The 21,880-nt window shown below is 39.7% G+C and overlaps 1 protein-coding gene across 2 annotated transcripts in view; it reads right to left on the bottom strand.

Moving 5' to 3' along the window:
- MAP3K13 (mitogen-activated protein kinase kinase kinase 13) overlaps positions 1-21,880 on the bottom strand; it is a 142,258-nt gene that overhangs the window by 48,623 nt on the left and 71,755 nt on the right. The gene's annotated exons all lie outside the window — the stretch shown is intronic.

Below are 21,880 nucleotides of genomic sequence, written 5' to 3'. Positions count from 1 at the left end.
TTTAATCTCCTTGCTCCAAAATTCATATGCTGAACCCCATTCCCTAATGTGATAGTATTTGGAAGCGGGGCCTTTGGGAAGTGATTAGGCAAAGGTGGAGCCCTCACAGCCTTCAGAACTGTAAGAAATACATGTTTGTTGTTTGAACCATCTAGTCTATGGTATTTTTGTTATAGCCACCTAAATAGACTGACAAATACTACATGGTAGTTTCATAATCAGAAAAAAAAAATTGTTTCCCTTCCCAAAGAGAAATTAAATGTCTTGGTAGACAGTTTTATTAGAAACAACATTCTGCTCATTTTTTTCTTCTATTTTCTTTAGTGTTTTATCCACTGGGGGATTGTGTTCCTTTCTAAGGCATTCATTAAGTCATGTAGGTATTCATTAAGTCATGTATGGGACAAGACAAATTCCTAAGATACAAAATCTGTTTTTACTGTAATGCACCTAAATCTGGGGCAACAAACTCAGCCCCAGTGCTTTAAACTTATTTTTTGTTTCTGATCTGTCCATTAGCACCAATTTTTCAGGGCCACCCAACTTCTGAAAATAAAGACATGGAATTGTCCAGATTGGTCAGTTTGAAGCAAATTCAATCTTAAATTTATTCATTGTATGTCTCTTACCAGAAATTTACTTTTTTAAAAAAGATTTTACTTACTTATTCATGAGAGACACAGACAGAGGCAGAGACATAGGCAGAGGGAGAAGCAGCTCCTCATGAGGAGCCTGATGCGGGATGTGATCCCAGGACCCCAGGACCACACCCTGAGCTGAAGGCAGATGCCCAACCACTGAGCCCCCCAGGCATCCCAGAAATTTACTTTCTTTACAAATCTCCATATAATAGTTATTCCTTCCTTCCTTTGCTCTGTATTAAACATCTAGAATGCGTTTAATAGAAGCCAGGGTATAAAGATAATCTCACTTTAGAGAGGGGGCAAGAAACAGACCAACAATGATTGGCAGTACAGTGCTTATAATGAGCCAATCAAGTGCTCTGGGAGCACGGAAGAGGGAGGGATACTTTCAGGGCCAGCTGCTCAAAGGTGGTAACTATTGATCAGTTAGAAGCATCAAACCTCATTGGGTCGGCAGGAAAAGGGTGAGTGAGAAAAGAGAGGGAGGATGTCACAGGTGTGGAGAAAGTACAAACAAGGGTAAGGAGGCATGAAAGGCATGAAAAATATGACCAATTGAAGTGGCTGGAATGTAGGTTATATGTATGTATACAGAGAAAGATAAGAATAGAGAGAAAGGGACCTTTTTGTCAGTTTTGTATGCTAGACTAAGAAGCTTGGATTATATCCTGAAGGCGATGGGGGTCATAATATCCCATGTTGGGGGGTATGGATAAAAAGAAACTATCTCTATTAATTTTTATCTGCATTATTGAGATCCAAATTTTAAGTCTTTTTTTTCATTGCAACACACTATGAGTAGCTTGCATGAATGAAAATGAAAATACCCTATCCTTTGAAGTCTCATTCATTCATGTAAACACTACTGAGCTCCTATTACATGCTATACAATGTGTTAGGAATTAATGAATGGCACATAGGGTTCCACTCTATAGGAACTTACAATCTAGAGGGAAAGACCAATTGATTATAAGAACCATGTAGTTAGATATAGGGTACACAGACATGAACAAGGTGCTACAGGAGCTCAGAAAAATCAACATCAAATATGTCTAGAGATGTCATAGAGGAAATGTTGTTTGGGTTGGAGGGTAAGCCAGGTAAAAGTGAGACTAGACATTCCAGGAAGTATTGGGGAGTAGCAGGAGATAACTCTTATAAGACGCAAAGGTCAGAATGTGGCAGACCTTGGTGACAAACTAAAGCTTTTAGATTTTATCCTCAAGACAACAGAGAACCATTAAGAAATTTTAAGCAAGGGAGTGACTTGGTCAAATTTGTAATTTATTTATTTATTTATTTTTAAGATTTTATTTATTTATTTGAAAGACTGAGACAGGACAGCCTGGGTGGCTCAGTGGTTTAGCGCCTGCCTTCAGCCCAGGGTGTGATCCTGGAGACCCAGGATCAAGTGCCACATCGGGCTCCCTGCATGGAGCCTGCTTCTCCCTCTGCCTGTGTTTCTGCCTCTGTGTGTGTGTGTGTGTGTGTCTCTTATGAATAAATAAATAAAATCTTAAAAAAAAAAAAAGAAAGAAAGAGAGAGAGAGAGACAGTAGGCATGTGCAGGAGGGACAGAAGAGAAAGAGACTCCCTGCTGAGCAGGGAGCCTGGCTGGATCCCAGGACCCTGGGATCATGACTAGAGCAAAGTCAGATGCTTAACTGACTAAACTACCCAGGTGCCCCTCAAATTTGTAATCCGAAATTACATCTATAGAAGTCAAGGTTGGATTGAAGGAGAAATACTGAAAGTCAAGATGTCACTTAGGAGGAAGAGTTCAAGTAGGAAGTGATGAGGGCCTGAACCAAGGCAGGAGCAATGGTAATGAAGAGGAGAGGACAGATTTAAGCAGTCGAATAAGCAAGATCTAGTGATTGATGAAATATGAGTGTGGGTGAGGGAAAGGGAAAAGAGAGGAAGACTTTCAGATAACCTTCTTAGGATAATGGATAGATGGGCAATATTCACTGAGATATGAAATATCAGAAGAAAGGTTTAGGGGGATCCCTGGGTGGCTCAGTGGTTTGGCGCCTGCCTTTGGCCCAGGGTGCGATCCTGGAGTCCCGGGATCGAGTCCCACGTCGGGCTCCCCGCATGGAGCCTCCTTCTCCCTCTGCCTGTGTCTCTGCCTCTCTCTATATATATCTATCATGAATAAATAAATAAATCTTAAAAAAAAAAGAAAGGTTTAGAAAGAAGGTAATTAGCTCAGTTACAGACATGGAAGGTTTAAGTCCTACTGTGTGTCTTACACACTGTACCAAGCTTTTATTTATGTTATCTGATTTTAAAAAGATACTTTGTAGAGAAGGATTTGAAGAGCTAAAGATGCGGGGTGGGGGGGTGGGCTCCTATAGCTCAGGGCACAAGTATCAAAATAATATAAGGTTGAACCCAAGTTAAATTAAAAATATACTTATTAAATAAATATATGCTGGAGCTGTGATTTGCACTAGGCTAAGTTCTGTGGATACAAAGCATTACTGTACCATTACTACTTCTAATTTGATAAATGAGACAAAGTGTCTTACAATTTACACAGTCCTGTTTACATAATCAGCAGTATACTGGTAAAACAGCTCTGCAGAAAAAAGAAGAAAAAAGAAAAGAAGAAAACACAGGGACAATCTGATTTGTAGTGTTTACTGATTTCTCTGGTATAAATACTCCCACCATGGTAGATTTCAAGCTAATAATGGTTTAGTAACCTGCTTGCAAAGTTACAGTTGGCTCTTACAAATTGGTGTTTAAGTCAGCATCAGCCCTATAATCCTTGTAACGGTGTCATTCTCATTTTACAAAGAAATGAAAAACTTTTTAAGGTCATGTACTGGGTAAGTGGTAGAGTAGATTAATAAAAACAGAACTCAAAATTCAGATTCCCCAAATTCCCTTGCCTTTTTTATAACACCATAGCATCTCTTCTAATAACCCCTTGCTTCCTTACAGTGCTTCACAGGTTAAAAGTGCTGAGGGTTATGATCTTGATCTAAACATTTGATCCCTGTGTAAGGAAGTCAGGGCATGATGCCTATTTTTCACAGAAGTTAAGGCCTATAGAGAGGTATTTGCTAAAGGTCACTAAGCCAAGATGGAATACCAGATTATTTTTCCTCATTCCAAAATTCTCTCTCTTACAGACACATACAGTCTCTGTAAGACACAGTTCTTTCCTTTCAAAACTTATAAATTACTTAAGGAGTTAATAATCACATGGAGGGAATTACCTCCTCTGCTCCCTTTCCCCCATGACAAATGTACCATGTTGTTATACAGAACTGTACAGAAGGCAAACAATAATGGAGGCTAGAGTAGTTAACTCAGGCTGAATGGAAAGAGGTAGGATTTGAAATGAACCTTTGAAGGGAAGATGATTTCAGACCCATAGAAGAAAGGAAGTCAGGGAGGCTAAGAGCATTAGCAGAGGTAAGTAGAAACCAGCAGGGCATGTGTAAGAAGGCTGGTAACTCAGAAATAATAAAATAGCCAGCTGATATTGAGGAGCAATAACAGTAAGAGATATACTTCATATATGGGCTCTGAAATCTTATGAAATAATGCAGATGATTTTCCCCTTCAAACAAATCAGGAAGATGAGATTGGGTGGGATGAAGCTAGTTTAGGGGGGACTTAAATTCTAGGGCATGCAGAAATTTAGAGGCTAGGAAACTGCCTGGGAATGTAAGGTTGGGGGTTAGGGGAAGAAATCATAATAATAGCTGGAACCCTATGCTACAGCACTAGCTATTTGCTGAATTGACCCCCATTACCCTCACCCCATTCTCCCATTCTATTCCTTTTGTGCTGATCTCAGCTTTGACATTACTGATTCCTTCATTTGCTTTCGACTGATCTCCTGCCACAACCTTGAGCTCTCTTGCCTTTGGCCTCTCTTACGTTGCTCTGCATAAGGTCTTTTAAGACTGCTGACTTGATACTATCAGACCTGGCCATTGCTTCAGCAGTTACTTCCAATCTGCCTTCGTGGTTACCCTATACAGCACAGGGCATACGTTATTCTTTTGGCTCACATCAAACTTGAGGATAGTGCAAATACCCAAATGTGTATGTGAATTTCAGCCAAACACCTATCTGTGCAATTTGTTCCTGGAGTCGAACTACAGGATTGTATTCCTGGTAAATTTCCATTTTGTTCGTTTTTACCCTGAGTTTCTCCCTACTGACACCATATTGGAATGAACCCATACCAAAAAGTTAGGAAAACATGAGTTTGTTTTGTAATCTCTACCCCTTTCTAAGAGATTAAGGGTGCATGTGAAGTAGACTTGTGCCCACTGGCTCTGGGGATGAGTTTAAGAAAGAGAAGGTCAGCACACTCCTCGCATTCGGTTTGATATTTATGAAGGAACGTCTATGAAGGAATACAGTCCAATCCATTGACTTTACTTCTGCAAATCACATTCTTATGTTCAAATTCAAATTCATCTGATATCCTGATTTGCTCCACACAACGGCTAACCAATGGCAGTGCTGGGATGAATCCTCTTTCCCCATCCTACACTCTTTTCCCTAGTCTGGTTGTTTGTTTATTCAGACAATCAGAAACAAATAGCCATGATATCATGACCACTGATGAAAAACAACAACAACAACAAACAACAACAACAACAACAACAACAGTAATTCACAGTCTTGTTCTAGATGCACTAATGCTACTCCCAAGGAAGCAAACACGCCCACCTAGAGGGGTGACAGGGCAGTGAAAGGCCATCCAGCTACTGGCAACTCAGCAGTGCTCTGGGGAGTGGGCAGAGGCAAGAGACGCCTCAAAGCATGAAGAGAGATGTGTATAGTCCAAGAGGCTTCCCTCTGCTCACGAAGAATACCAAGTCTAATCTCAATCAACAAAGGCAGAGAAATGGAGAAGCACAAGATTAAAAGGGGAGAAATCATCACCACGACTATCTTAAAATATAACCAGAGCTGACTGTGTTTAAGAAGAGTGTAGGAGGATAAAAATATCTAAATTTTACCTGTGTGTATGTACACCCACACACTGCCACTGCATAGCGCAGAAGCTGGTAAGCGGAAACAAGGAACACAGGCAGCCCCACTGTCTCTGCTCTGTCTTTTGCCCTCTCAGTTCCTCTCCCTGTCCAGGTTTGGCTCAGGTAACCTCATGGCAACTGACTGTTTGAATCTTTTGATTCATGAGAATCAATGAGATTCATTCAGTGGTTTAGCGCCGCCTTCAGCCCAGGGCCTGATCCTGGAGACCCGGGATCAAGTCCCACATTGGGCTTCCTGCATGGAGCCTGCTTTTCCCTCTGCCTGTGTTTCTGCCCTTTACTAGAAGGGGGCAGAAAAAATGAGGCAAAATTTCTCAACATGGAGAGTCAAGTGGGAAAAGCTAAGGAAGATCAGGCGGGTAAAAGGGAGAGGGTGGAATGTCACCCTTATCAGTAGGAAGCTCTGGGCAGGCTGCAGGGATGAGATGCTGCTGCTGCTACCTTTAGGGGCTCCTGAAGCACCAGGAGCACAGGGTAGTGCTTCCATATCTGCCCTCCAGGCACAACTTCCCTTGCCCTGTGAATCTCTCAGCCCCAAGAGGAGGAAGTGGTTTGTGCAAAATTAGTAAGTGAGGGTTGGAGATGGCGGCAGCTGTGCATTTGCCAGCGCACTGCCAATTTCTGGAAATTACCTTGGCTTTGTACCAAAATGGATTTGGCACAGAGAAAAAGGAATGGAAGAAGCGATGTGGCCAAGGAGCTCTTGAATTCTTATGTTTTTATTATATACTACAAATTTTCCCAAATTGCTCATAAAGGGTAAATGTACAATAGATCTGATTTCAAGTTTTAGATCGTAAATGTGTAAATCAAAGATTTTGGAAAATTCTTCCCCATAGATAAAGTTTTCAGTATGACTAAAATTGAATAAGATTATAAATTGAGAATCATTGCTGAGATTTCTTGAATGGTGCTAAGCTCTTCCCAAGCTGTTTTCTCTTTACTTGGCATTTTCTTGCCTTAAAATGAACACAACTCCGCCATCTCTAAAATTCATATAACAGTAGCTAGAGCATAAGAAAGATTTCTGCTACAAGGGCATCATCCCATTTTAAATTTGGGATTAAGCTACTTGTTCATAGTAATGACATATATTGATCTATCCAGACCAGGATAGAGGTCTGTCTTGATTCGAACTTAAAAAAATTAGATAGCTTTTTCTAATGGAATTAAAAAAATCATAAGTATGTGATTTAAAATCAGATTGAGGGATGCCTCAGTGGCTCAGCAGTTCAGCATCTGCCTTTGGCCCAGGGAGTGATCCCAGGATCCGGGATCAGGTCCCACATGGGGCTCCCCATAGGGAGCCTGCTTCTCCCTCTGCCCGTGTCTCTGCCTCTCTCTTTCTGTGTCTCTCATGAATAAATAAAATATTTCTAAATAAATAAATTAATTAATTAAAAAAAATCAGATCAAAAGAGTGGCTTATACATCCCTCCAAAGCGGCTCCAGCCAACATCTCACCCCGCAAGCAGCCCCAGCAGGGACCAGCACCACTCCAAAGTGACTCCTGCCCTGGGGAGAGGGGAAAATAACCACATACACCAGTTCCATGGCAGGAAAACCTTCTAACGGGTAGTGCAGAGAGAGTGCCCTGCTAATCAGGGCATCGGAAGCCCCAGTAGAGGGTCTGGGGGCAGGCATCTGATCTGACTGCTGGCCTTGCCCACCCACAAAAATCTCTCAAAGTCAGCATCAGGAGAGGGCCCTGCAGTTCAGGGTCACTACAGGCCTGGGGCAGAATGATTGGAGGCTGGTAGTTGATTTGCCTGCTGAGCTAGCCTGCCAATGAAAACTTCTCAAGGGACAAGGCAGGGAGAGTGTCCTGCACTTCAGCGTGACCTGGGCAAAGTGTTTGAGGGCAGGTACCTAGGCTGACTGCTAACACTGCCCAACTACAAGCTCACAGCAGCCCCAGACTGGCCCTTAACAGCACGTGGACTATAGCCAGCTCACAAGAGGCAAGGTGAGCCATTGCAGCTGCCTGGACTAGAAGGCAAATGAGGCTCAATTACTCCAGCGTGGAGCCCAACATGGGGCCTGAACTTACAACCCTAACATTAAGACCTGAGCTGAGGTCAAGAGTTGGATGCTTAACTGACTGAGCCACCCAAGCACCCTTTTATGTAGGTTTTAAAATGCATAAAGATGCTTTATTTTCAGAGTTGTAGACTATTTCTTTACCAAGAAACAGAAATTCGTAAGGCTTCCAATATACCTCAAATGCTAAACATATTTCTTGACCAAAGGAATGATTTCTCTATGACTCCATAAATCTTTAATAAATAATATGCTCTATTATAAGTATGAATATTCGAGAATAGAATCGACATTTTCTGACCTAAACCTGACTTGCCACATGAAGCAAATCAATAACTAAATAAGTGCACTTAAAATGTTTTAAATATTAAGACATAGGCATATGTGCTTTTAAATATACAAATATTAATACATATAAAATAATCATATAAGCATTCCAAGAACATAAGAAAATAGGTTTAAAAAGTCAACAGTGTGGGATCCCTGGGTGGCGCAGCGGTTTGGTGCCTGCCTTTGGCCCAGGGCGCGATCCTGGAGACCCTGGATCGAATCCCACGTCGGGCTCCTGGTGCATGGAGCCTGCTTCTCCCTCTGCCTGTGTCTCTGCCTCTCTCTCTCTCTCTCTGTGACTATCATAAATAAATAAAAATTAAAAAAAAAGTCAACAGTTATCACTGTTGTTCTTTTAAATTTTCTGTATTTCCCCAAATTTCTTTTTTTCTTTTTTTTTTTTAATATTTATTTATTTTGTGAGAGAGGGCAGCCTGGATGGCTCAGTGGTTTAGCGCCGCCTTCAGCCCAGGGCCTGATCCTGGAGACCCGGGATCAAGTCCCACATTGGGCTTCCTGCATGGAGCCTGCTTTTCCCTCTGCCTGTGTTTCTGCCCGCCCCCGTCTCTCATGAATAAATAAATAAAATTTTTAAAAAATATATATTATGTGTGTGAGAGAGAGAGAGCGAGCAAAAGCTTAAGGGGTAGGGAAAGGCAGAGGGGGAGAAGCAGATTCCCCACTGAGCATGGAGCCCCCACTCAGGGCTCAATCTCATGACCTGAGCCAAAATCAAGAGTCAGACACTTAACCAACTGAGCCACCCAGATGCCCCTCTCCAAATTTCTATTATCGGCATGCATTACTTAATCAAAAGTTTTCAATCCAAATATCTTTTGCTTTAAGCATACAGACTAATGAGCCAACTTTACTATTTTTGCATATGTGAAAAATCCTACGAAATATTAAGGAGATTGACAGGAAGCCTGTCAGTGTGTCCTGAGGCTTATAAACAGGCTTAAGAATAATTTTAAGCTGAAAACAAATGAAAGAATAAAAAATAGATGGTAATGAGTAAACAAAAGTTAACTCCTACTTTTCTACTAGTAAGAATTGTAATCCAGCTAGACAAAGTAGAATAATCATTACTATGAGAATGGAAACTCAAGACAGAGGGAGAGATAAGGGTGTATCTGAGGGCTATGATTATTTCCAAGGTCTAAGGTCCACATGAATGATATACTTAAGGCACTACAATTTTTGTATTTAGGATCGCAAAAACAACCTTTGGTAAAGAATTATCTTTAGGAACTATGAACAAAATGGAGTAGAAGATGGAAAAATACCCAAATTTAAAGAGAAAAGAGGATTATAAAATATGTAGAAGTATGTATTTGAATTGGTCCCTAATAAAAGCATCAAATATGTAGTAACCACGCAATAAAGGCTAGTTCCTTTTCTTTTCCTTTCCTTTCCTATTATTTTGTGCCTTTCCCTTCTCTTTTTGGACATCTTTGACTCTCCTTAAGATAAATAGTTCATCAGACTGGTAGTTGCCAGAGGGAGGAATGGAAATAAGCAAAATGGGTGAAGGAGAGTGGGAGGTACAGGTTTCCAGTTATGGAATGAATAAATCATGGGTTGAAAGGTACAGCACAAGGGAATACAGGCAAATGGTATTGTAACAAAGTTGTATGGTGACAGATGGTAGCTCCACTAGTGCTGAGCATAGCATAGCAGTATAGAGTTGTCAAATCACTATGTTGTACACCTGAAACTAATGTAACATTGTGTGTCAACTATACTTCATAAAAAATAATTAAAAGTAACATTTTAGATGACTAATAGCACAAAAATTTAAGTAGTTGGAGAGAACAATTGAACTGACAACTGAAGTTATGGTAAAACTATTATTTAAGGGGCAGCCTGGGTGGCTCAGCGGTTTAGCACCGCCTTTGGCCTAGGGCCTGATCCTGGAGACCCAGGATCAAGTCCCACATTGGGCTTCCTGCATGGAGCCTGCTTCTCCCTCTGCCTATGTCTCTGCCTCTCCCTCTGTCTCTCATGAATAAATAAATAAAATATTTTTTAAAACTATTATTTAAAATTAAAATGATTTTTCGGGATGCCTGTGTGGCTCAGTGGTTGAGCATCTGCCTTTGGGTCAGGGCATGATCCCGGAGTCCTACAGTTGAGTCCCGAATCGGGCTCCTTGCATGAAGCTTGCTTCTCCTCCCTCTGCCTGTGTCTGTCTGTGTCTTTGCCTCTCTCTCTCTCTCTCTGTCTCTCATAAATAAAATCTTTTAAAAAATTAATTTAAAATTATTTTTCAAATTGGGAAGTAATTTTAAAGTGTGCATTATAGCCCAAACCAATCAATCCAGAACCTTCTACGCCCTTCATTATATAGAGAACAATATGAGATGCCTGGGTGGCTCAGCAGTTGAGCGTTTGCCTTTGGCTCAGGGCATGATCCTGGTCCGGAACTGAGTCCTGCATCAGGCTCCCTGCAGGAAGCCTACTTCTCCCTCTGCCTGTGTCTCTGCCTCCCTCTCTCTGTGTCTCTCATGAATAAATAAATAGAATCTTGAAAAAAAAATAGAGAGAACAATATTGTGAAGGGATACGAGGGAAGAAGATAGACCTAGATTCAAATCCTCTTTGTTAACTTACCCTTAACTCTCTAAGCCTCAATTTCATTATATCTATAACTGGTGATTAACAACAGATCCCATTTCATAGAATAGATAATTACATGAGAACATGCATATATACAACAGACCCAATACAAACTGATTCCTCAATGCCTATTAGCCATCCAAATCTTTAACTAGAAAAACTAGAATAAAAAGACCTATATCAATATGTTCAATATATATGTGAAATCAAGGGACATGAGAGGAAGGGCAAATGGAAGATGAGTTTTTCTTAAGGAAAGTGGGAAAAGAGAAAAAAGGTAAGAGGTGGGAGGGAGATCAATACACTTAGATATTGAGACACACTAAGCTTTTAACATTCATTTGAAATTATAAAGGTAGACACAAAGAATCAATAAACAGAGAGATAAGGGGTCAAAAGGGCAAAAGTAAGATGGAAAATGTATGCTCCTCTTTCATACTTAATTTCCTTTGTCTTTAATTTAATTATAGCAGCTATTTTTACATTCCAGGTTTTACTTACATTGGGAAAAACAAGGAAGGCTGCATGTAGCTCTAATGTTTGGGAGAGTATTAAGCTATGTCATTCTACTATTTGGGAGAAAACTAATTCCCAAGTTGCTATGTTAAATTTTATTGATTCAAAATATTTCTAGGAAAAGGCTGCTTATGCTTTAAAAACGAAAGGGCAATTAGAACATAGGAGAACCACTGCAGAACCATGGTCCCAAGGGAGATTATGGAATGCCCTTCCCTAGAGATCTGCATGCTTCCACATCATATGCTGCACACATCAAGGTGCTCTGCCTTTCAGGGAACTGTCTAACCCCACTCCTGCATCACCCACCTGCCAGGAGCATCACTACTTTCACTTTCCTCAAGAAGACTTCATCTCCAGGGCAAAGTCTAAGGAGTTTGTTGTAGCTCTAGGCCTAGAGAACTCTGTATAATGTCAACTTCCCACAAACTTAGACATATTAAAAAACATAGTCCTTAAGTGATCATTTCAACATTGTAGTCAAATGAATGAGCTCTCGACTCCAACTCTCTGGGTCTTAATACTGATTCTGTCTGTGGGAAAGCTCCTTATCTTTGTGTGTCTCAGTGTCCATGATAAAAAACTGGGATGGGCACCTGGGTGGCTTAGTGGTTGAGTGTCTACCTTTGGCTCAGGTTGTGATCCCAGAGTCCTGGGATTGAGTTTTGCATAGGGCTCCCCACAGGGAGACTGCTTCTCCCTCTGCCTATGTCTCTGCCTCTCTCTGTGTCTTTCATGAATAAATAAATAAAATCTTTTTTAAAAAACCTGAGATAATAAGGATGTCTACCTCATAGGGTTGTAATGAGGACTAAAGGAGAGAACACTGGCAGAGTGCTTGACATCAGCACAGAGAAAGCACTCAGTAAATATTTGCTATTTGTATTTTAAATTAATATACATTTTATTTTTAAGAGAGTATATGCTTCATTAATAATATCTACATAATTAAATGAGTAAGATCAAATGAGAACACAATTTTTAAAGTTTAATTATTTTTTAAAATATTTTATTCATTTATTCATGAGAGAGAGAGAGAGAGAGAGGCAGAGACATAGGCAAAGGGAGAAGCAGGCTCCCTATGAAAAGCCTGATGTGGGACTTGATCCCAGGACCCCGGGATCACGACCTAAGCCAAAGTAGATGCTCAACCATTAAGCTACCAAGGCACACTTAAAACTTAATTTAATTTAAACAATTAAAAAGGCAACGAAGATTTTATTCAAAACCATTGCAATAAGGTAGAGAAACTGAAGTCAACACCCCTGAAACAAAAAGCAGGAGGATTTGTAAATGCTGGGATAAGCTAATGAAAAATACTTAGAGGACTGTGAGATAGAACAAGGGATTAATTTGGTCAAAATGCTTAGGACATCTGTGAGAACATAGACTCTATTATTATTTATCTTTTGAAAATTGAAGTATAATTGACATACAATGTTACATTAGTTTCAGGTGTATGACAGTGATTCAACAACTCTATATGTTATGCTGTGCTCACCACAAGTGTGGTCACCATACAGCACTATTACAATACTGTATGGTGTACTGTCTTCCCTATACTGTACCTTTTATCCTCATGATTTATTTATTCCATAACTGGAAATCTGTATCTCCCATTCCCCTTTGTCCATCCTGCCCCTGCCATTTCTGGCAACCATCAGTTTGTTCTCTGTTTCTGTTTTTCTGTTTGTTCATTTCTTTTGTTTTTAGATTTCCACATGTAAGTGAAATCACATGGTATTTGTCTTTTTTTCTGTCTTATTTCATTTAGCATAATACTCTCTAGGTCCATCCATGTTGCTACAAATGGCAAGATCTCATCATTTTTTATAGCTGAGCAATATTCCAGTGTGTGTGTGTACAAAAACATATATATACATACATGTGTGTATACACACACACACACATCACATCATCTTTATCCATTCATCTAATCGATGAGCACTTTGGTTGCTTCCATATCATGGCTATTATAAATAATTATGCAATAAACATAGGGGTGTATATATCTTTTTGAATTAATGTTTTCATTTGCTTTGTGTAAATACCCAGTACTGGAATTACTGGATTATTTGGAATTTCTGTTCTTCATTTTTTAAGGAAACCCCATACTGTTTTCCACAGTGGCTGTACCAATTTACATTCCCATCAGCAGTGGCAAGGTTTGTTCCTTTTCTACATCCCCACCAGTTTCTTATTTCTTGTCTTTTGATTCTAGCCATTCTGACAATACCTCATTGTGGTCTTGATTCGCATTTCCCTAATGATTAGTGATGTTGAACATATTTTCACATGTCTATGGGCCATCTGTATGTTCTCTTTGGACAAAGGTCTGTTCAGGTCCTCTGCCCTTTTAAAAATCAGATTGTTGGACAGCCCCCGTGGCTCAGCGGTTTAGCACCACCTACAGCCTGGGGTGTGATCCTGGAGACCCAGGATGGAATCCCACGTTGGGCTCCCTGCATGGAACCTGCTTCTCCCTCTGCCTGTGTCTCTGCCTCTCTCTCTCTCTCTCTCTCTCTCTCTCTCTGTGTATCTCTCATGAATAAACAAATAAAATCTTTTTAAAAAATCAGATTGTTTGGTCTTTTTTGGTGTTAATTTGTGTAAGTTCTTTTACCATTTATCAGATATATCTTTTTTCTTCAGATATATCATTTGTAAACATCTTTTCTCATTCAGTTGGTTGCCTTTTCATTTTGTTGATGGCTTCCTTGGCTGTATAGAGAATATTAAAACAGGCTTGTCCTTGGTTATTTCAGGGCTATAACCATGGACAAAGAAAACCTTAAAGTTGTCCCAAAGGATGGCTATTTCTATCTTATAACGAAAAGACCCTTATTTCCAAGAGGCTTTTTTTAAGATTTTTTAATTTATCTATTCATAGAGACAGAGAGAGAGAGGCAGAGACACAGCCAGAGGGAGAAGCAGGCATCATACAGAGAGCCTGACGCAGGACTCGATCCAGGGTCTCCAGGATCCCGCCCTGGGCTGCAGGCAGCACCAAACCACTGCGCCACTGGGGCTGCCCCTATTTCCAAGAGGTTAAGTAGAGTAGCTTAGCCCAGAAATAAGCAATGGCCTAGCCTGTGGGATTAGACATCACTATTCATTCACCCCAGGCCCTGAGTCTCTTCTCACCATTCTTGTGTCTCTATGCCTTGTCTAATATGCAAAAAGAAAATTTTTTGGATGTAATTTGAAGAATTACAGATGTTGAAACATTAATAATCCCCTAAGTAGGAGATAGTATTGGTAGCACAAATTAATACTTTGATGTTGACAATAAATACATAACTAATAGTTACTTCTGAGAATACACACACACACACACAAACACACACGCGAGAGTGGAGACAGGAGCAGAGGGAGAGAATCTCCAAGCAGACTCCCCACGGAGCTCAGAGCCTGGACAATGTGGGGCTTAGTCTCAAGACCCATGAGATCATGACCTGAGCCCAAACCAAGAATTCAGCTTAACCAACTGAACCAGCCAGGCACCCCTAGACTAGGTATGTTTTTAAAGAACAAAATAAGCAGAATCTAATTAGAGATTAATTCATATTCCAAATGTACTAGGGATTGAACTGAAGGAAACTTTTTAGCTGTATATCACCTTTTTTCTGAATTAAGGTTTTCTGAAGTCTGTGTGAATGCTGCTTATATGATGAACAAGCAGTAGAAGCAGGCACTATCACTGAAGTATGACCCCATATTAGCCTAGGTCCTGGCAAATGAAGAGAGTTTGATGAGACTGTTTACAAAAGGCAGGAAGAAGAAGAGCAATGGGGATGGTATTATGCTGCAAAGCTAGTGACAGCCACTAGGTTTTAATTGGGGAAGGGAAAGAATGATCACCAGAACCTGAAGAGGTAGTAGCTACAGAAGGTCATCCGACAAAACAAACAAACAAACAAACAAAAAGGTTATCCAACAAGAGCTATATCCTTTGGTAGAGCAAAGCAACCAAAGTGCACTGACCGGATAGGGAAGGGCATGGGGAGTTAATATTGAACTCCAACCTCACTTTCCTCTTGTTTCAAAGACCCTGCAGGTGCTTCCCATTGGTTGAAACTAATAGAAAACCAGAGGGCAAGAAGTCCATTGATGCAATCCATATAAGTCAACCTCCAGAGGCACAGAACAGGGTGCTTTGAGAAGGAAAGGAAGTGGATCTGATCTTAAGCATCATACCAGTGGAGATTCTGCTGCTAAAGGCAGAGACATGAAGGTCAAGCCTGGAAATGCAACCCAAAATGCTGAGCCTTAGCTATCAAGGGGTCTACCTCTGGCTTCTGAATCTTTCGGTGTGGTGAGAAAACTTGAACTCTGGTGTCAATCATGGGCTCTACAGCAGTTGGGTGTCCATTAGACAACTGTTCTTTCAGCCTGGGCTGAAGTGTGGGGAATATTTTTCCCTCTAAACATATAAAATTCTATTTATTACACTTAGGTCATTCAGGATCTCAGTATTATATGTATGTTCCCCAAAAAGCATTTCATCAATGAAAACAAAATGATATTTATATTGTGATTAAATACTTCTAGTAGAGGCAGTTTGCTATACATGGATTCTGAAAAATGGGTATCTTCATAGGACTCATGTGAGTATTAAATGAGATAATTGACATGAAAGTGCTTTATGAGTTCCAAAGTAGTATTATGATGCTAGTTGTTAAAATATATGCCAGCCATAGGGAGGTGACGGATAGTATACCGCCTGATAAGAATTGGTTAGCTTGCTGTCAGGAGCTACTTACTGTTCATGACTCTAAGCAAGCGAGAGAGAAGAGAAAATCTTTTTGAATAAAACTGTATCATGAAAGTTCTCTTTTCCCATTAAATTTATTGTCATTATTTGGACTATTTAGTTGAATAGTAAAATATAACTGAAGTGGAGATATGAATGCAACAGATTTTGCACTTGTTTTATGCTACGCAACAGTCAAACCAAATAATACATTGCTAGCTTGGTATAACAGAGCCATTGAAGAGCATCAGTAACAGACTTCCAGTGATATATTTGGGATGTCCCACAAAGCAGCAGATCCTATTCTTGGGCAAGTCCTTCATGTACCTGACAGGCAGGAAGACATCAAGAGTCCTTCTGCCATCCTTGGACTGCTTAGGAACGACAGAATCATAGATTGCTAAAATTGGAGGGATCAAAGGTTGGGTCATGACTCCTGTTTTCCAATAGGATAAATCACTAATTTATAAATTCACCAGGAGCAGATTCCAAGTATCATTTATGTCTGTACCTCATCCCTCTTCTTTCCCTTTCTTCCAGCCTCACCATTTAGTTCAGAACCTGACACAAGATGATGTAATTTACTTTTTGGATGAGAGAATTTTACATACACACAAAATTACATTCACACACACACAGAGAACAATATGATGAACAATATTAATAATAATAGCTAACATTTGTTGAGATTATTGCCAGTCACTCCTCTGACCACTTCATTTACATTAACTTTTTTAATCCTCACATCAGGGATGCATGGGTGGCTCAGCAGTTGACCATCTGCCTTCAGCTCAAGGCATGATCCCAGGGTCCCAGGATCAAGTCCCATATGGGTTTCCTGCATGGAGCATGCTTCTCCCTCTGCCTATGTCTCTGCCTTTCTCTCTCTGTGCCTCTTACGAATACATAAATAAAATCTTTAAAAAATATCCTCATATCAACTCTTTGAGAAAAGCATTATTACCCTTGATAAGAACTGATAAAGAAATTGAGGCACAGGAAGTTCAAATAACTCACTGCAGCTACTAACTGGTAAAGATAGGAGGTGAGCCCAACTCCACTCCAGTCCCAAAGCCTGGGCCTGAGCCTGAGTCCAAATTCACAGCGCCAGTTACAAAACTCCACTGTCAATATTATAATGGGTTTCTATTTAGTTATGAAATGTCTAAGCCAGAAAAATATGGACTTGACTCACATTTTTTTTTAAGATTTATTTATTTACTTATGATAGACACAGAGGGAGAGAGGCAGAGACACAGGCAGAGGGAGAAACAGGCTCTATGCCGGGAGCTGACTCAGGACTCGATCCCGGGACTCCAGGATCGCGCCCTGGTCCAAAGGCAGGCGCCAAACCGCTGAGCCACCCAGGGATCCCCCAGACTTGACTCACATTTTACCTCAAGCTGAGTTTCTATCATTTAGGATAAAACCAGAAATTCACAGCAACAAATAAAGTGAAGAATTATAAAATATGCCCACCTTCTGTAGGGTTTACTCCAATACATTTTAACATTAAACTTTTATACCTGCATTAATACTATAGCTTCTAGTCATATGGGCATTTAACTTAAATTAATGAAAATTAAATTATATTAAAAATTCAGTTTCTAAGTTGCCCTAATCCATTCTAAGTGCTCAGTAGCCATATGCGGCTAAAGGCAACCACCATACTGGACAGTGCAAAATAGGACACTGCCATCATCACAGAAAGTTCTATTGTACGGTTGTGTTCTATATGTTTTCCTCACCTTAACAGATTTGTTGTGAGAACTGATATAGTAGCTTCCCTTATGTACATGAGGATTTGCTAAATGCATGGGACTCTGTTACTTCTTTTAAAATAACAGGTTTGTTATCAAATTTTAGTAATATCTGTGAATGAAATGATTTAAATACAGCTCATTCCAGTGATAGTTTGCCAGGATCAAATTAGAGATTTTTTTTTTTTTTTTGTGGTAAGGGATGTTAAGTACATTTATTGTGGTGATCATTTCCCAATATCTATAAATCTTTTTTTTTGAGATTTTTTTTAAAAGATTTTATTTATTCATTCATGAGAGACAGAGAGAGAGAGAGAGAGGCAGAAATAGGGGCAGAGGAAGAAGCAGACTCCCCACTCCACCTACATGTGACTCGATCCCAGAACCCGGGATCACACCCTGAGCTCAAGGTAGATGCTTAACCAACTGACCCACCCAGGTGCACAATTAGAGATTTTTTAAAAGGATTTTCCAAGGGGTGCCTGAATGGCACAGTTGGTTAAGCGATCAACTCTTGGTTTTGGCTCAGGTCTCAGAGTCTTGAAACTGAGCCCCGTGTTGGGCTCTGCACCTCTCACAGAGTTGCTTAAGATTCTCTTTCCCTCTCCTCTGTCCCCCTCCCCCCAGCATGGATGTGCGCTTGCTCTCTCTTTCTCAAATAAATAAATCATTAAAAAAAATAAAAGGAGGGCAGCCTGGGTGGCTCAGTGGTTTAGTGCCGCCTTCAACCCAGGGCGTGGTCCTGTAGACCTGGGATCGAGTCCCATGTGGAGCTCCCTGCATGGAGCCTGCTTCTTCTTACTGCCTGTATCTCTGCCTCTCTCTCTCTCATAAATAAATAAATAAAATATTTTTAAATTTTTTTAAAAATTAAAAAAAAAAAGGATTTTCCAAGAGACCATAACCAGGTATCTAAAATTATGAGAAGAGCCAAAGGAATAATTTTCAAATACCTAAATAGCTTCAACAGTCATTTGTGGAAAATTTCAAAGTTGAAATTGTATTATTGCTATTTTCACAATTACCCTTCCTTGAAGTCTCTAATCACAGGACTAGTATAGGTGAAACGCAGACAAGTAGAGGAGGGTCAATGTTGAGAAGAGTGAACAAGACCAAGAGTTTTCTACCAAATCACCAACAGCTCTTGTCACTTTTCAGAGAAGACAATATTACAGATAATCAGGATAAGCAAGGTTATCTTGAGGATAAGGAAGAAGCAAGGATCTCTAGACTCTGGATCTAATGTCCAATTTTAATTGGGAAGCAATTAAAATTATATTCATGAAAGATCCCACTCCTTTAGACTTTTAACATTGTTTTGTTCTCCTTACTCAACATTGTTTTTACTCACAGTAGCAATCCTGAGTCTTAATTTTTTAAGATAATGATTCAATCCAGATGATACCCTAGAAAATGTGCGATAGAACATTTTGGGTTTTACCAAGAATAGAAATTTGAAACTGGCAAAGATCAACCATTTTTCACCTGTCCATGTCATTGTTTTGGAACATGAATTTGACTTTATGCTAGGGAGTAATCTAAACCCGGTCTTTAATTATTCATTGGGGTAGTTTCCATTTCTATTTGCAATATATAGCTGAAATTTGCAGACTACTAAAGGATCCTTGATAAGTCCCATCTGCCCAAGATGAGGATGACAAGGAAAAACATCAATAAATATTAAATATTTATTCTAAGTGTTAAAAAATGATTAATGTACAAGGAAGTTCTAATGGAAAGAAAAATAAATGCAGAATAACAAACCGTGATAGAAAACAGGATGTAGTTTCTCAATACAAAGATTTCTCTTACATAGGATGGAATTTAAAGACATATTTAGCTGCCTCTCTTCAGAAATTATAATCTGAACTCATTACAAGTATATATATTCAAAATGTTTCTAAAAAGTTGCATATAAATTGCATTTTTTAAAAAGCTAACCCTTAAAAAATCCCCAATAGAAGTCACTATTTGAAGTAATACTAGTAAATCTATTTGCAAAATGGAAAATCCTTTTGAAATGGTAATGAATGTACCTGTTATTGTACTTGTTTTGTTAACTTGATTTTCTTCTGTCTCAGTGTTTGGTATGAAGCCACTAGTCAACTCACTAGCCATTGCTTCTCATAGCTCTTTAGTAAATCAGTCTGAGTAGTTAATATATCCTATCCTTATCATATGTCCTGGGCTTGGATACAAGTTTATATTAAAAATATGTGCAAAATAATAGCAAGTAAGTTTTGTACAAAGGCTTGAAGAATTTTTTTTTTTAAGATTTGTTTATTTATCTATGAGAGACACAGACTGAGAGACAAAGAGGCAGAGACTTAGGCAGAGGGAGAAGCAGACTCCTTGCAGGAAGCCCGATATGGAACTCGATCCTGGATCCCAGGATCGTGACCTGAACTGGAGGCCAGTGCCTAACCGCTGAGCCATCCAGGCATCCCTTGAAGAATCTTTTTAAGTAAACTATGAGGGTTGGTACATGGACTTTTTCTGGTTATGTGAAAACATTCCCCTGCCACCCACTGCCCTTTTCTGGTTTTAAATAGCTATTGGCAAACTTCTGTGTATGTGTGTTTAGCTGTTCTTAAGATAAAGCATGACCCATAGTCACAACACCTTGTAAAGTGAGGACAAGTAGAGACAACTCTATCTGGAGAACATATAAAATGCCAATGGTCCTTTTGGCCTAAAAGGCTGCTTGTAACAATAGCTTTGAAGGGGGCATGATTGTTTTTTGTAACTTGTACTTCCAAAAGGAATAGATATAACATAATCGTCACTTTCTCCCCTTCATAATCCATTAAAGAATCTTATTCATGTGTTGAGCTTATCTTTGTATTAAACCTTAATGCTGGGATCCCTGGGTGGCTCAGTGGTTTAGCACCTGCCTTCGGCCCGGGGCATGATCCTGGAGTCCTGGGATCGAGTTCCACATCAGGCTCCCTGCATGGAGCCTGTTTCTCCCTCTGCCTGTGTCTCTGCCTCTCTCTCTCTCTCTCTCTCTGTCTCTCATGAATAAACAATAAAATCTTTAAAAAAAAAACCTTAATGCCTTAATTTTACCACTAACACTTAATATTATAAGTGATCTCTTTAATATGTAGGTTTTTCTCACTAGAAGAGAAGCTTGCTGAGGGTATGGACTATCTTATTACTGTTTTACCCATCATCTAGCATGGAACCTGACATTAATTAAGGTCTTATGAATTAATGAGTTGAGGTAAAAATTTCAAAGTTTTCGAAGTTTAAAACTAACACTTTAAAAATGTGTTCCAAAATGCTTTTCAGCTTCAAATGATGTTCTTGAAGTCTAGAATTCCAGAATTTATGCACCATGATTTTATAAATATCAACCTGTATTCTTCAACACTGATGGATCTTAAAAATTCCAGCCTAGGGCAGCCCGGATGGCCCAGCGGTTTAGCGCCGTCTTCGGCCCGGGGTGTGATCCTGGAGACCCGGGATCAAGATCAAGTCCCACATCGGGCTCTCTGCATGGAGCCTGCTTCTCCCTCTGCCTGTGTTTCTGCCTCTCTCTTTCTGTCTGTGTCTCTCATGAATAAATAAATAAAATCTTTAAAAAAAAATTCCAGCCTACATTCCTAAGGCAGGACACATACATCCCTTGAATCATTCCAATTGCTTTTGATCCATCTCCAACTTCACTTCATCTTTCCTTAAGATTAACACCCAGAATCATGCTCCAAATGTCACTGGTCCTGTGGTTGTGTATTAAGGAGAGGATACTGTTTTTTATTTCATTGCTAGACCCTTTCTGATGATACCCAACATGTTAGTGAGTCATGAATATATACTGAGCACATCTCATCAGTGAATAACCTGCCAACACTGCAAAGTTCCTCCCAGGGCCATAATGAATCAGACCACAATGAAGCCCAATATATTATAAATAGTTGCTTTGCCCACAACCCATTACATTATGCTTATGATGTGTTGTAATAGGAAAGAATGTGTAGTTTCAAGTTGGAAAGACCTTATTTGAATACTAGCTCTACCACTTATCTAGCTCTGCCACTGATGAGAGTATGGCAGAAAGAAAGAAGAAAGAAAGAAAGAAAGAAAGAAAGAAAGAAAGAAAGAAAGAAAGAAAGAAAGAAGAAAGAAAGAAAGAGAAAGAAAGAAGAAAGAAAAAGAAAGAACTAAAGAACGAAAGAAGAA

The sequence above is a fragment of the Canis lupus genome, chromosome 34 (assembly GCF_011100685.1).
Source record: "Canis lupus familiaris isolate Mischka breed German Shepherd chromosome 34, alternate assembly UU_Cfam_GSD_1.0, whole genome shotgun sequence".
In the NCBI taxonomy this organism is placed as follows: Eukaryota; Metazoa; Chordata; class Mammalia; order Carnivora; family Canidae; genus Canis; species Canis lupus.
This window is presented reverse-complemented; position numbering and strand designations above follow the sequence as displayed.